We start from the raw sequence: 10,681 nt of genomic DNA on the forward strand, positions 1-10,681 counted from the left end.
ATTTGAGGTTCTTGGTGGTCACGAAAATTCTTTATAAAAATCGTCAACACAGGTCCATGTTTTGGTAAGGCCCCCATATGACGGTACCTCCCGCTTTTCGGTATTTTGAGGATTTTAGCTGAAATTTGTAACCGTATTAGTTGTACCTTGGCATTTGAGGTTCTCAGTGGTCACGAAACTTCTTCCCTAAAAACCGTCAACATAGGTCCATGTTTTGGTATAGCCCCCATATAACGTTAATTCCTGGTTTTCGGCACTTTGAGGGTTTTAGCTACAATATTAGGTTAGATTATTTTAGCGTTTGGGGCATCCAGGGTCGAAAAATTTTTGCAGCTAAAATTGTGCACAGGAAAGGAAACTAATTATTAAATTTTAGTTAAGAATTTTTTATGATGGAGGATATAAAAAGTTCGGTCCGTCCGAACTTAACTACTTTTTTGAGCTCCTAACCCATAAACCCATTGATTCAAAATATATGAACTTTTATGGCGATTGGTTAACCCCTGGCCACCGAACGATATTGATTTCCATAGGCAATCAATTAGTATGGGACCAAAAGAGCGTTTTCAGGAAAATTCTCTTAAAGCCGCAATTATGGTCCAATAGATGAACAAATTTTACCAATTCATTGTTGTGGCTAAAAAACAAATCCTACAAAAATTGTGAAAATCGTATCGGATTTTAATCGAATTTTGTCAGTTTTGCCACTGCTGCCCAGCAAAAATTTAATGGAAGTGGTTCCATGAGATGCCATGATTTCACTGGATATTTTGCAATGGTTCAAATGAAGTCGTGAAAGATCCGATCTTTATATCATCATTTGAACCCATTCAATGAAAGTCATGAAAGATAAGATCGTTTCATCAGCAATTGAACCAATTCAAAGGAAGTCGTGATAGATCCGATCTCTTCATTAGCATTTGAACCCATTCCATGGATCCAATAGAGATGAATTTTGTTTTTTATTTTTACACATGTAAATATTCTTTTATTTATCTAAATATGTACGTTTAAAGCTATGTAATATTTATTATGCTAGGAAGTACCAATCATAGAGCTAAAAAAAGAGTCGGACTGCATCCTTTAGTATTAGTCGTACTCCTTTACGTGCCTGAGGTTACCAGTTTTTACCTGCAAAGTGTTCCCTTACTTTTAAAAGCATAAAATTTATATGAGAGCAGTTCACCACTTTTACCATTTTTGTCAATATTACCATTTTTAAAAGTAAAGGAACAGACCAATTATAAAAGTTTCCTCGCCTTACCTAGAGAACCCCGTTTTACAAGACGATTTGTAGATCCCTACCAAACGAAAGAGCATACATTTCGAAAATAGTGTAAAATAAAATTCAGTTGGAGTTGGAGTCCATGTCGAAATCTGCACTGCACTGATAGGAAGTAAAAAGCCTTTTGTAAGATAAATCAATATCTGTTGCGTAGGAAGAAAAATCTGGTGGTAGCAGCGCTGCTTAAACTGCAACAGCTGGATGTCCCGGGTGTCGAGTATCTCACTAAAGTTCTCAATTTGGCGATTGCCAAACACACCGTTCCCGAAGTCTGGAAAACAGCCCAGCTTCTGAAGCCTGACAATGATGCCAGCAAAGGTCAATCTTACAGACCGATTTCGCTTTTGTCGCCCGTAGCAAGGACCCTTGTGGCTTTAGTCCTCCCCAGCATCAGAAATAGCTTCCTATTTGCCGATCAATAGCACAACAACTGCGCTGCAGGTCATCTCCACACATATTAGCCGAGGACTCACGCAGAGCTTGATTTGTCAAAACCCTTTGATATTAACAAGCACTCCACGCTGTTTGAGGTCATTGACCAGACCACGCACCGTCCAAGTTTGAAACGTTGGATAATGAATTATATGTGTGGACGACAGTAGTACGTAGAATTTAGGATCAAGAAGTCCAAAACCCGTATAGTGAAAAAAACCTCTCCCTAATTCCAACTTCTGCAGACGGCATTGAGATCGTAACGTATGCTAATGATTGTACGATCTTGGCGTCAGGTGCCTCCCTGACGACATTTGTGAAAGGCTGAACTCCTTTTTGTCTGATCTTTTTTCCACGCGAGGAATATGCAAATATCAGCCAATAAATTTACGGCCACTCTGTTCACTACCTGGCCGACAGAGATGAGAAAAATAGAGTTGAATGTCATGTTCGATGGTTGCAGAATTCAGACCAGAGACCCAGACAGTCAGGGGATCTTCATGATCTAGAAAGAGAAGTCCAACGTTACAAGAGAGGACCCCTAAATCAACAAGCCTTTCAACCAGGTTTAAGTAGCATTCACATGAATGCAGTCGCAGATGCAGTAAATAACTATCGTGTGAATGCGATCCTTGTAGAACATCCACCATCTATTGCAGCTGAGAAGCGCCAGCTGTCATGACAAACCAGAGTAGTTTTGGCTCAATATGCTCGGGATGGTGCAGCCGTCAAAATTCCTATAAGGCAAGTATTGATGAAAGCGTGCAAAACATCTGCCCAGCATGCAGCCCTCACGACGCACTGGACCTTTTCAATTGCCCTACCAATCCTACTAACAAACTTAAGTATGTAGCTTTGTGGTTACAAACCATCGAAATAGCCACATTCTTACAACTGATATACCCAGAGTCATATTAAGCCGACAAATGAGCATAAAAACATATTAACTATTGTAACAACAAAGACAGCAAACTTCAATTATGGATGTAAACTTTATTATGATAATTAAATTATAGTTATTTCATAAATTTCTTTGAATTAATAAAAAAAACCTGGAAGTCATATTTCAATACATCATTTTCCATTTTTCGAACAAGACGCGAAAATTTCATGTCAAAGGGTTGGTAAAAATGACATGCCAAAAATGAGTGAAAATGATATTCTAGGGAATTTGTTAAGATGGCATGCCAAAGGATTGGTATAGATGCCATGCCGAAGAATTGTTGAAGATGTCATTCCATCGAGTTAGTGAAGATGGCATGCTTAGTATCGGAAAATGAATTGCATCTTTGAGTGAAGATGCTGAAAAATTGCATTCCATTTCACTTGCACCCATTCTTGAATAGCATCTTTGGCATCGAACATTTTGCTGGGTGTGCTTTCTTCGCCGAATTTATTTATGTTACGAAGAGAAAGTTGTGAATCTTCTTACAATGTGTTAGTATTTACAGACCTGATCATAAGCACAAGCCGATAGCGACGAATTCGCTCACTGTTTAAAATATTTTAATATATAGTATTTAAAAGTAAGCCGAAATAAGAATTTTATAGCCGAACACGCTTGTAAGGAACGTCGGATATAACGAACAAATTTTGTTGTTCCTATCCCATATGCTTATTTTACCTATTTTATTCATTCCAACCTAATAAAAGCGGTTAAAACGAAAACACGCCTATAACGAACAAAATGTTACCCCGCCAACAGATTTTTCTAAACATTGACATTTTAAAAATGTTGATTAACCAAGAGGGGTTTATAAACATTACATCTTTAAAAAACCAAATAAATCGTGTGAACATGATTCATATTTAGAACGTATTACAGCTATATTGTTGACCACGACAATCTGTCAATTTTTACAAAACATGGTGAATATTTCATTAAAGAAAATGTCTTTTTATTTTAAAGCGAATGTTTTTTTATGTTTAATAATTCCTTCACCAAACCAAAACATAATAAAAATATATTTTTTCTGCAAGGAGGGCACCTAAAAGATGTGACATAACTCACAAAAGCAAAAAATTACATCTTGGTATATTATGTAGTTGATTCGGAACCCTTTTCTTAGGATATTTCCAGACAATGTCAGACAATTTTTTAAAAGTCTGAAATATAAACTATAATTTTGTAAAAGAAAATTATCTTAGGTTTTGTCTTAAATGCCGATTTTTTCCGCAGTAGCAAACATTTTAAAGAAAATGTATATCTTAAAACGGAAAGAACATACTGGCGATATTCTACTGGATATGATATATATGCATTAGGTTGTTATCAAAATCTTACAAATTGTGTTTAAATTCTGCTCTGAGTTTTAATCCTTTTTTATATTTTTATTTTACCTTCGAAATGTTGAATTTGACTTCGAATTTGAATATTTTCGGAAAAAGATTTCATATCCCTATAATTTGACATGTTCTTTCTTTAAATCAAATTAGAAAAGTTGCGTTATTTAAAGTACAAAAATCGACTTTTTGTCTAAAAACCTGTCCAAATTACGTATAGTGCAGTGGCGAAGCTAGCCCATTTTACTTTATGTTACAATAATATTAAAAGTATGTTGATCACAAAACGGTATTAACCACTGAATTATGATAGCGGTTATTATCAAAGAAACACTACTTTCTACTTTTCGTAAGGCCTCCTTTGGTACGACCATGTTCTCTGATTGAAATACCATTATATGGGTAACAAAGTTTCAGGCCGTTCATAATTCTGCTATGTATAAGTGAGTATGTGCGAGTTTTTTTTCTGTCACTCTGTGTGTAATAGGCCTAACCCTTATTGAATCGGAAATCAATGTTACAAAATAAATTTTTGCACATAACGGAAATAAACATTTTGTGAAGTGCCTTCAACAGTATTAAGGGTGGTAAAAATATGAAATTATGTTTTAGTTTAGTAACGGAAATCAGTATTTTATTGTTTGTTAACTTAAATAGTTCATCTGCAGACATTCTTCGGATGAGTGTAACAAATGTCAATTTCAACGTCTGCTCGTTGACTGTGAAATCAATTATCACTATGTTTGTCTTGTGTGCCTATGCCTAAAGTCTTTAAGAAATCACGGGAAATTTCATTAAATCCGTTAATGAAATTTGCACAGATTGTGAGATTGAAAAATAGAACTTTATGGGGAGGTTTTTTGTGTTGGATTTGTATTTACGTTTTAAGACGAAATATATAATAGAAAATCTACCCAGCAAAAAGTTTGCATAAAAAATACAGTTCATCTGTTTATGAAAAGCTGTGATTTTTACGAGACGGAAGCACAGTGTCCCCAAATTCAATATTTTGTGACAAAAAATTACATGTTACATGAAATGTTGTGGTTTGATGGAGGTCTCCCAGATGAAGGAGGCTAATGATTTATGTGATGGTCGGATAATATTCAGGAGTCAGAATTGGCAAAAAAACTTACTTATGTGGAGGAAAATTCAAGGTTTTATATCTCGCTTCTAATAGGGGTATTCAAAACTAAAGCCTATCAATGGAAGAAGAAAGACCACATTTACGATGATGCAAAGTAGGTTGGCCTACCATTTTTTTCTTGAATTGTAATTAGGAACATCCCAGCTATGATAGGTGCATTACAACAAAAATTACCTATAATAATTCTGAGCATTAAAGTGATCCCAATTGCATTACCGAAAGTAGTCAAATACTAGAGATAAAGAAAAAGGCGTTCGTTCACATATCCCAATTTCGAATTTGTTGAATTTTATTTCCAATGTGTATATCTCTCCTTCCAATTTCGAATTTGTTGAATTTTATTTCCAATGTGTATATCTCTCCTTCTGTTGGACATATTCCAAGGAGATATGATAATGAAACTAGACCATCTGAGCTTTAATTTAATAATAAATGTTTTGTCATTGATGGTAAAATATCAGAGTTATTGCAAGATGCAATTTTATATTTTGAAGTACTATTTAATTTAATGACAAATAGCTCTGCTTCTCTTCTGCAAAGCTTACAATCAATACCAAGTAGATTGTCGACAGTCGTAAAATATTAATGGCCTGTTACACAAAGAAGATTCGAATCCAAATTCGTTCGAACTACTACCAAACTTCGGTTTTTCGAAAAATTAAAAAAAAAAAACAAAACTTTTCTACAATATTTAAATGATTTGAATCACATCGTCTTAGAGGAACAGGGTATGAGCAATCGATTTGGTTCACATCGTTAAATTTAAACCAGACATAGATGAGGTTCCAATATGGACTCTATCGGTCCCCTCTATCGGTTTCCTCCCACACAAAATTTCGGAAATTTACAGTTTAAGATCTCCTCTCAAATCCCTTTGATTTTTGTTTTAACAAGCTGTTTCAGGGGTAAGTCCATACTTCCTGAGATAATGACCCGATAGTTGTAAAAGACACCTATGACGTCATGTGTAGTGACTGGAAAGTAAGTCTCGGATCAGCCGTTTCGGTCCGGAACTTAGCCTTCGTATGGGTCCACTCCTTCAGGTACCTCCAACCCAAAAGTTCAAAACTTTTCGCTAAAATGTGGGCACGATAACTCTCGAAGGTAGTAACCATACTTTGCATATTGTAATATATCTACCTGACTAAGATGAGGTTCCAATATGGACCCTATCGGTCCACTCTTTCGGGTACCTTCCACACAAAATTTAGGAAAACTGCGGTTTAAGACTTCCTCTCGAATCCCTTTGATATCTGTTTTGTATTTGTATTCAGCGCCCCTATTGCGACGGAACAAGTTCACAAGTCCATATTTCCTGAGAAAATGACCGGAGCGGATCAGCCGACTCGGCCAAAAATTTGGCCTTCCTAAAAAGTTGTCCAAATTTGTTTTAACTTCAAAAATGGTCCATATCAGTCTTCTCCTTAGGGCACCTCCCCCTCAAAATTTCAATATTTCTCTTTAAGTGCAGTTTAAAAGCTACTCATTGTGGTGCTGTTTACAACAATATTATGGGTTTCGGGCATAAGCCCATGCATCCTGACGTAGTGGTCGACGTTTTAGCATAGCTCCCACATAACGGTAACGCTGACTTCAGGTATTTTGACGTTTTTAGTCCCATTTTCAAACCAAATTAGCTATAATTTGACATATAGGGTTAACAAGGATCAACAAACTTATATTCCAAAAATTATGGGCATGAGTTCATGTTTTGGTATAGGCCCCATATAACCGTACCTCCTGATTTTTAGGGTTTAAGCTACAATTTTTAACCGATCTAGCTGTAATTTGACATTTGAAGTTCTCAGTGGTCACGAACCTTCTTCAATAAAATCGTTAACATAGGTCCATGTTTTGGTATAGCTCCCATAGAACGCTACCTCCCGATTTTCGGTATTTTAATTTGACATTTGACTAGCTGTAATTCTGTGGTCACGAAACTTCTCCGCCAAAAATCTAGCTAGATGTAATTTGACATATGAATTTTCAGTGGTCACGAAACTTCTTCACTAAAATCGTTAACATAGGTCCATGTTTTGGTATAGCTCCCATATAAAGGTACCTACCGATTTTCGGTATTTTGAGGGTCTTAGCTACATTTTTTGATGGAACTAGCCGTAATTTGACTTTTGAGGGCTATAAAGCGTTTCCATCAAAAATGGTAAAGATAGGTCGACACTTTGATTTACTCGTAGCCTCGTAGGTGGTACCTTTCACCTCCCTAAACACATTTTATGTATGGAGGGTATATTAAGTTTGTCATTCCGTTTGTAACACATCGAACTAATCATTTGCGGCCCTATAAAGTATATATATTCTTGATCAGGATAAAATTCTAAGACGATCTAGCCATATCCTTATGTCCGTCTGTTGTAATCACTCTAGCGTCCGCAATTATTGAGATATAGTGCTGAAATTTTGCACCCGAGGGTCTTTTTTTCCATAGGCTGGTCAAGTTCGAAGATGGGCTATATCGGTCCACTCTTTGGTATAGCCCCCATATAACGGTACCTCCGATTTGAGGTATTTTGACGTTCTTCGCCACATTTGCAGACCGAATTAGCAATAATTTGGCACTTAGGGTTCATAGCGATCAACAAACTTATATCCCAAAGGATATGGGCATAGGTCCATGTTTTGGTATAGTCCCCATATAACGGTACCTCCCTATTTTCGGTATTTTGAGAATTTTAGCCACAATTTTTAACCGAACTAGCTGTAATTTGCCATTTGAAGTTCTTGGTGGTCATGAAACATCTCCACGAAACATCGTCAATATATTTTGAGAATTTTATCCACAATTTGTAACCGAACTATCTGCAATTTGATATTTGAGGTTCTCAGTGGTCATGAAACATCTCCACTAAACATCGTCAACATAGGTCCATGTTTTGGTATGGCCCCCTTATAACCGTACCTCCCGATTTTCGGTATTTTGAGCATTTTAGTTACAATTTTTAACAGAACTAGCTGTAATTTGACATTTGAGGTTCTTGGTGGTCATGAAACATCTCCACGAAACATCGTCAATATAGGTCCACTCTTTGGTATAGCCCCCATATAACGGTACCTCCGATTTGAGGTATTTTGACGTTCTTCGCCACATTTGCAGACCGAATTAGCAATAATTTGGCACTTAGGGTTCATAGCGATCAACAAACTTATATCCCAAAGGATATGGGCATAGGTCCATGTTTTGGTATAGTCCCCATATAACGGTACCTCCCTATTTTCGGTATTTTGAGAATTTTAGCCACAATTTTTAACCGAACTAGCTGTAATTTGCCATTTGAAGTTCTTGGTGGTCATGAAACATCTCCACGAAACATCGTCAATATAGGTCCATGTTTTGGTATAGCCCCCATATATCGGTACCTCCCGATTTTCGGCATTTTGAGAATTTTAGCTACAATTTTTAACCGAACTAGCTGTAATTTGCCATTTGAAGTTCTCAGTGGTCGTGAAATATCTCCACCAAACATCGTCAACATAGGTCCAAGTTTTGTTATAGCCCCCATATAACGGTACCTCCCGATTTCCGGTATTTTGAGAATTTTATCCACAATTTGTAACCGAACTATCTGCAATTTGATATTTGAGGTTCTCAGTGGTCATGAAACATCTCCACTAAACATCGTCAACATAGGTCCATGTTTTGGTATGGCCCCCTTATAACCGTACCTCCCGATTTTCGGTATTTTGAGCATTTTAGTTACAATTTTTAACAGAACTAGCTGTAATTTGACATTTGAGGTTCTTGGTGGTCATGAAACATCTCCACGAAACATCGTCAATATAGGTCCATGTTTTGGTATAGCCCCCATATATCGGTACCTCCCGATTTTCCGTATTTTGAGCATTTTAGCTACAATTTTTAACCGAACTAGCTGTAATTTGCCATTTGAGGTTCTCAGTGGTTATAAAACATCTCCAACAATACATCGTCAACATAGATCCATGTTTGGTATAGCCCCCATATAACGGTACCTCCCGATTTTCGGTATTTTGAGAATTTTAGCTACAGTTTTTAACCTAAATAGCTGTAATTTGACATTTAAAGTTCTCAGTGGACATAAAACATCTCCAACGAAACATCGTCAACATAGGTCCATGTTTTGGTATAGCCCCCATATAACGGTATCTCCCGATTTTCGGTATTTTGAGAATTTTAGCTGCAGTTTTTAACCGAACTATCTGTAATGATCGGTATTTTGAGAATTTTAGCTACAATTTTGTCTATTCAAAAATAATCGTCAATATATGTAGGTCCATGTTTTGGTATTTCCCCCATATAACTTTACCTCCCGATTTTTGGGAATTTTCAGTGGTCACGAAATTTCTTCACTAAAATTCGTCAACGTGGGTCCATTTTTGAGGGTCTACATTGTTTTGTTGAAACTACCATCAATTTGACTCTTGATGTTCCCTGCAGTTATAAAACTTTTCCGCCAAAAAATGTAAAGATAGGTTGACTCTTTGATATAGCCCCGTAGGTGGCACCTTTCACCTAGCTGAACACATTTTTTAGATTAGATAACACTGTGCAACAAAATGGAGGTGAAAGTCTGGGGCACGAAATATTCCTCTTGGGGAAGAAAGGCCTTGGTGAGTATATTATGAACCCCGAAAGACAGATTCGCCGTGAGTCGAACTTCCGCGTTATGGCGTGATGAAATTTTTGTTAGAGACCCTGTGGGCCATCAGGAATTAGCGTTATATATTTGTTCACTGTTGCTTAAGTGCTCTACAAAACAACAAACAAAGATATAATGCTAATTAATGATGGCTTACAGGTTCTCTTGCAAAAACTTCATCACGCCATAACGCGGAAGTTCGACTCACGGCGCATCTGTCCTTCGGGGTTGTTACACCTAATATTGGGAAAGGACCCTAATTATTCCATTTTAATTAAGACTTTTTTTATGGTGGAGGGTATAAAAAGTTCGGCCCGGCCGAACTTAACGATTTTTTACTTGTTATTAGATAAATTAGGCATTTGGGGTGTCCATTGTCGAAAATTTTTCCACCTAAAATTGTGAAAGGAAACACATTATTCCATGTTAATTAAGACTATTTTATGGTGGAGGATATACAAATTTCGGCCCGACCGAGCTTAACGAATTTTTTACTTGTTATTTGTTACATTGTTTGTAATATACAATGTCCCTATATAGCGCTATTTCCGGCTACTTATCACGCATAACTTCAAAGAGCTTCAAACAAAGAAAACTGATTTATGATGATTTTCATTGTTGAATACTGACTAAATGAATACCAAAAAGTTTTCTAACGCTCCTTCTTGAAACAGGTACTAGTGTGCCAATTGTCACTAAAGGTTAAATCAATAACAGCATCTAAAAGATAAATGAGCAAAAAAAATTAAATCAATTACCATCGTGTTCGCATTGCTGATAACTTAAGCACTTGTAAGCGGCGGAAGCACATTCTTAATCCGAACATTTTATATTTGCATTGAATAAACTTTGTGGCCTTAGTCCACATGTGCACATGTTATGCATCATTAAATTAAAATT

The sequence above is a fragment of the Musca autumnalis genome, unplaced genomic scaffold (assembly GCF_047663935.1).
Source record: "Musca autumnalis isolate F117 unplaced genomic scaffold, ASM4766393v1 scaffold_2, whole genome shotgun sequence".
Classification (NCBI taxonomy): Eukaryota; Metazoa; Arthropoda; class Insecta; order Diptera; family Muscidae; genus Musca; species Musca autumnalis.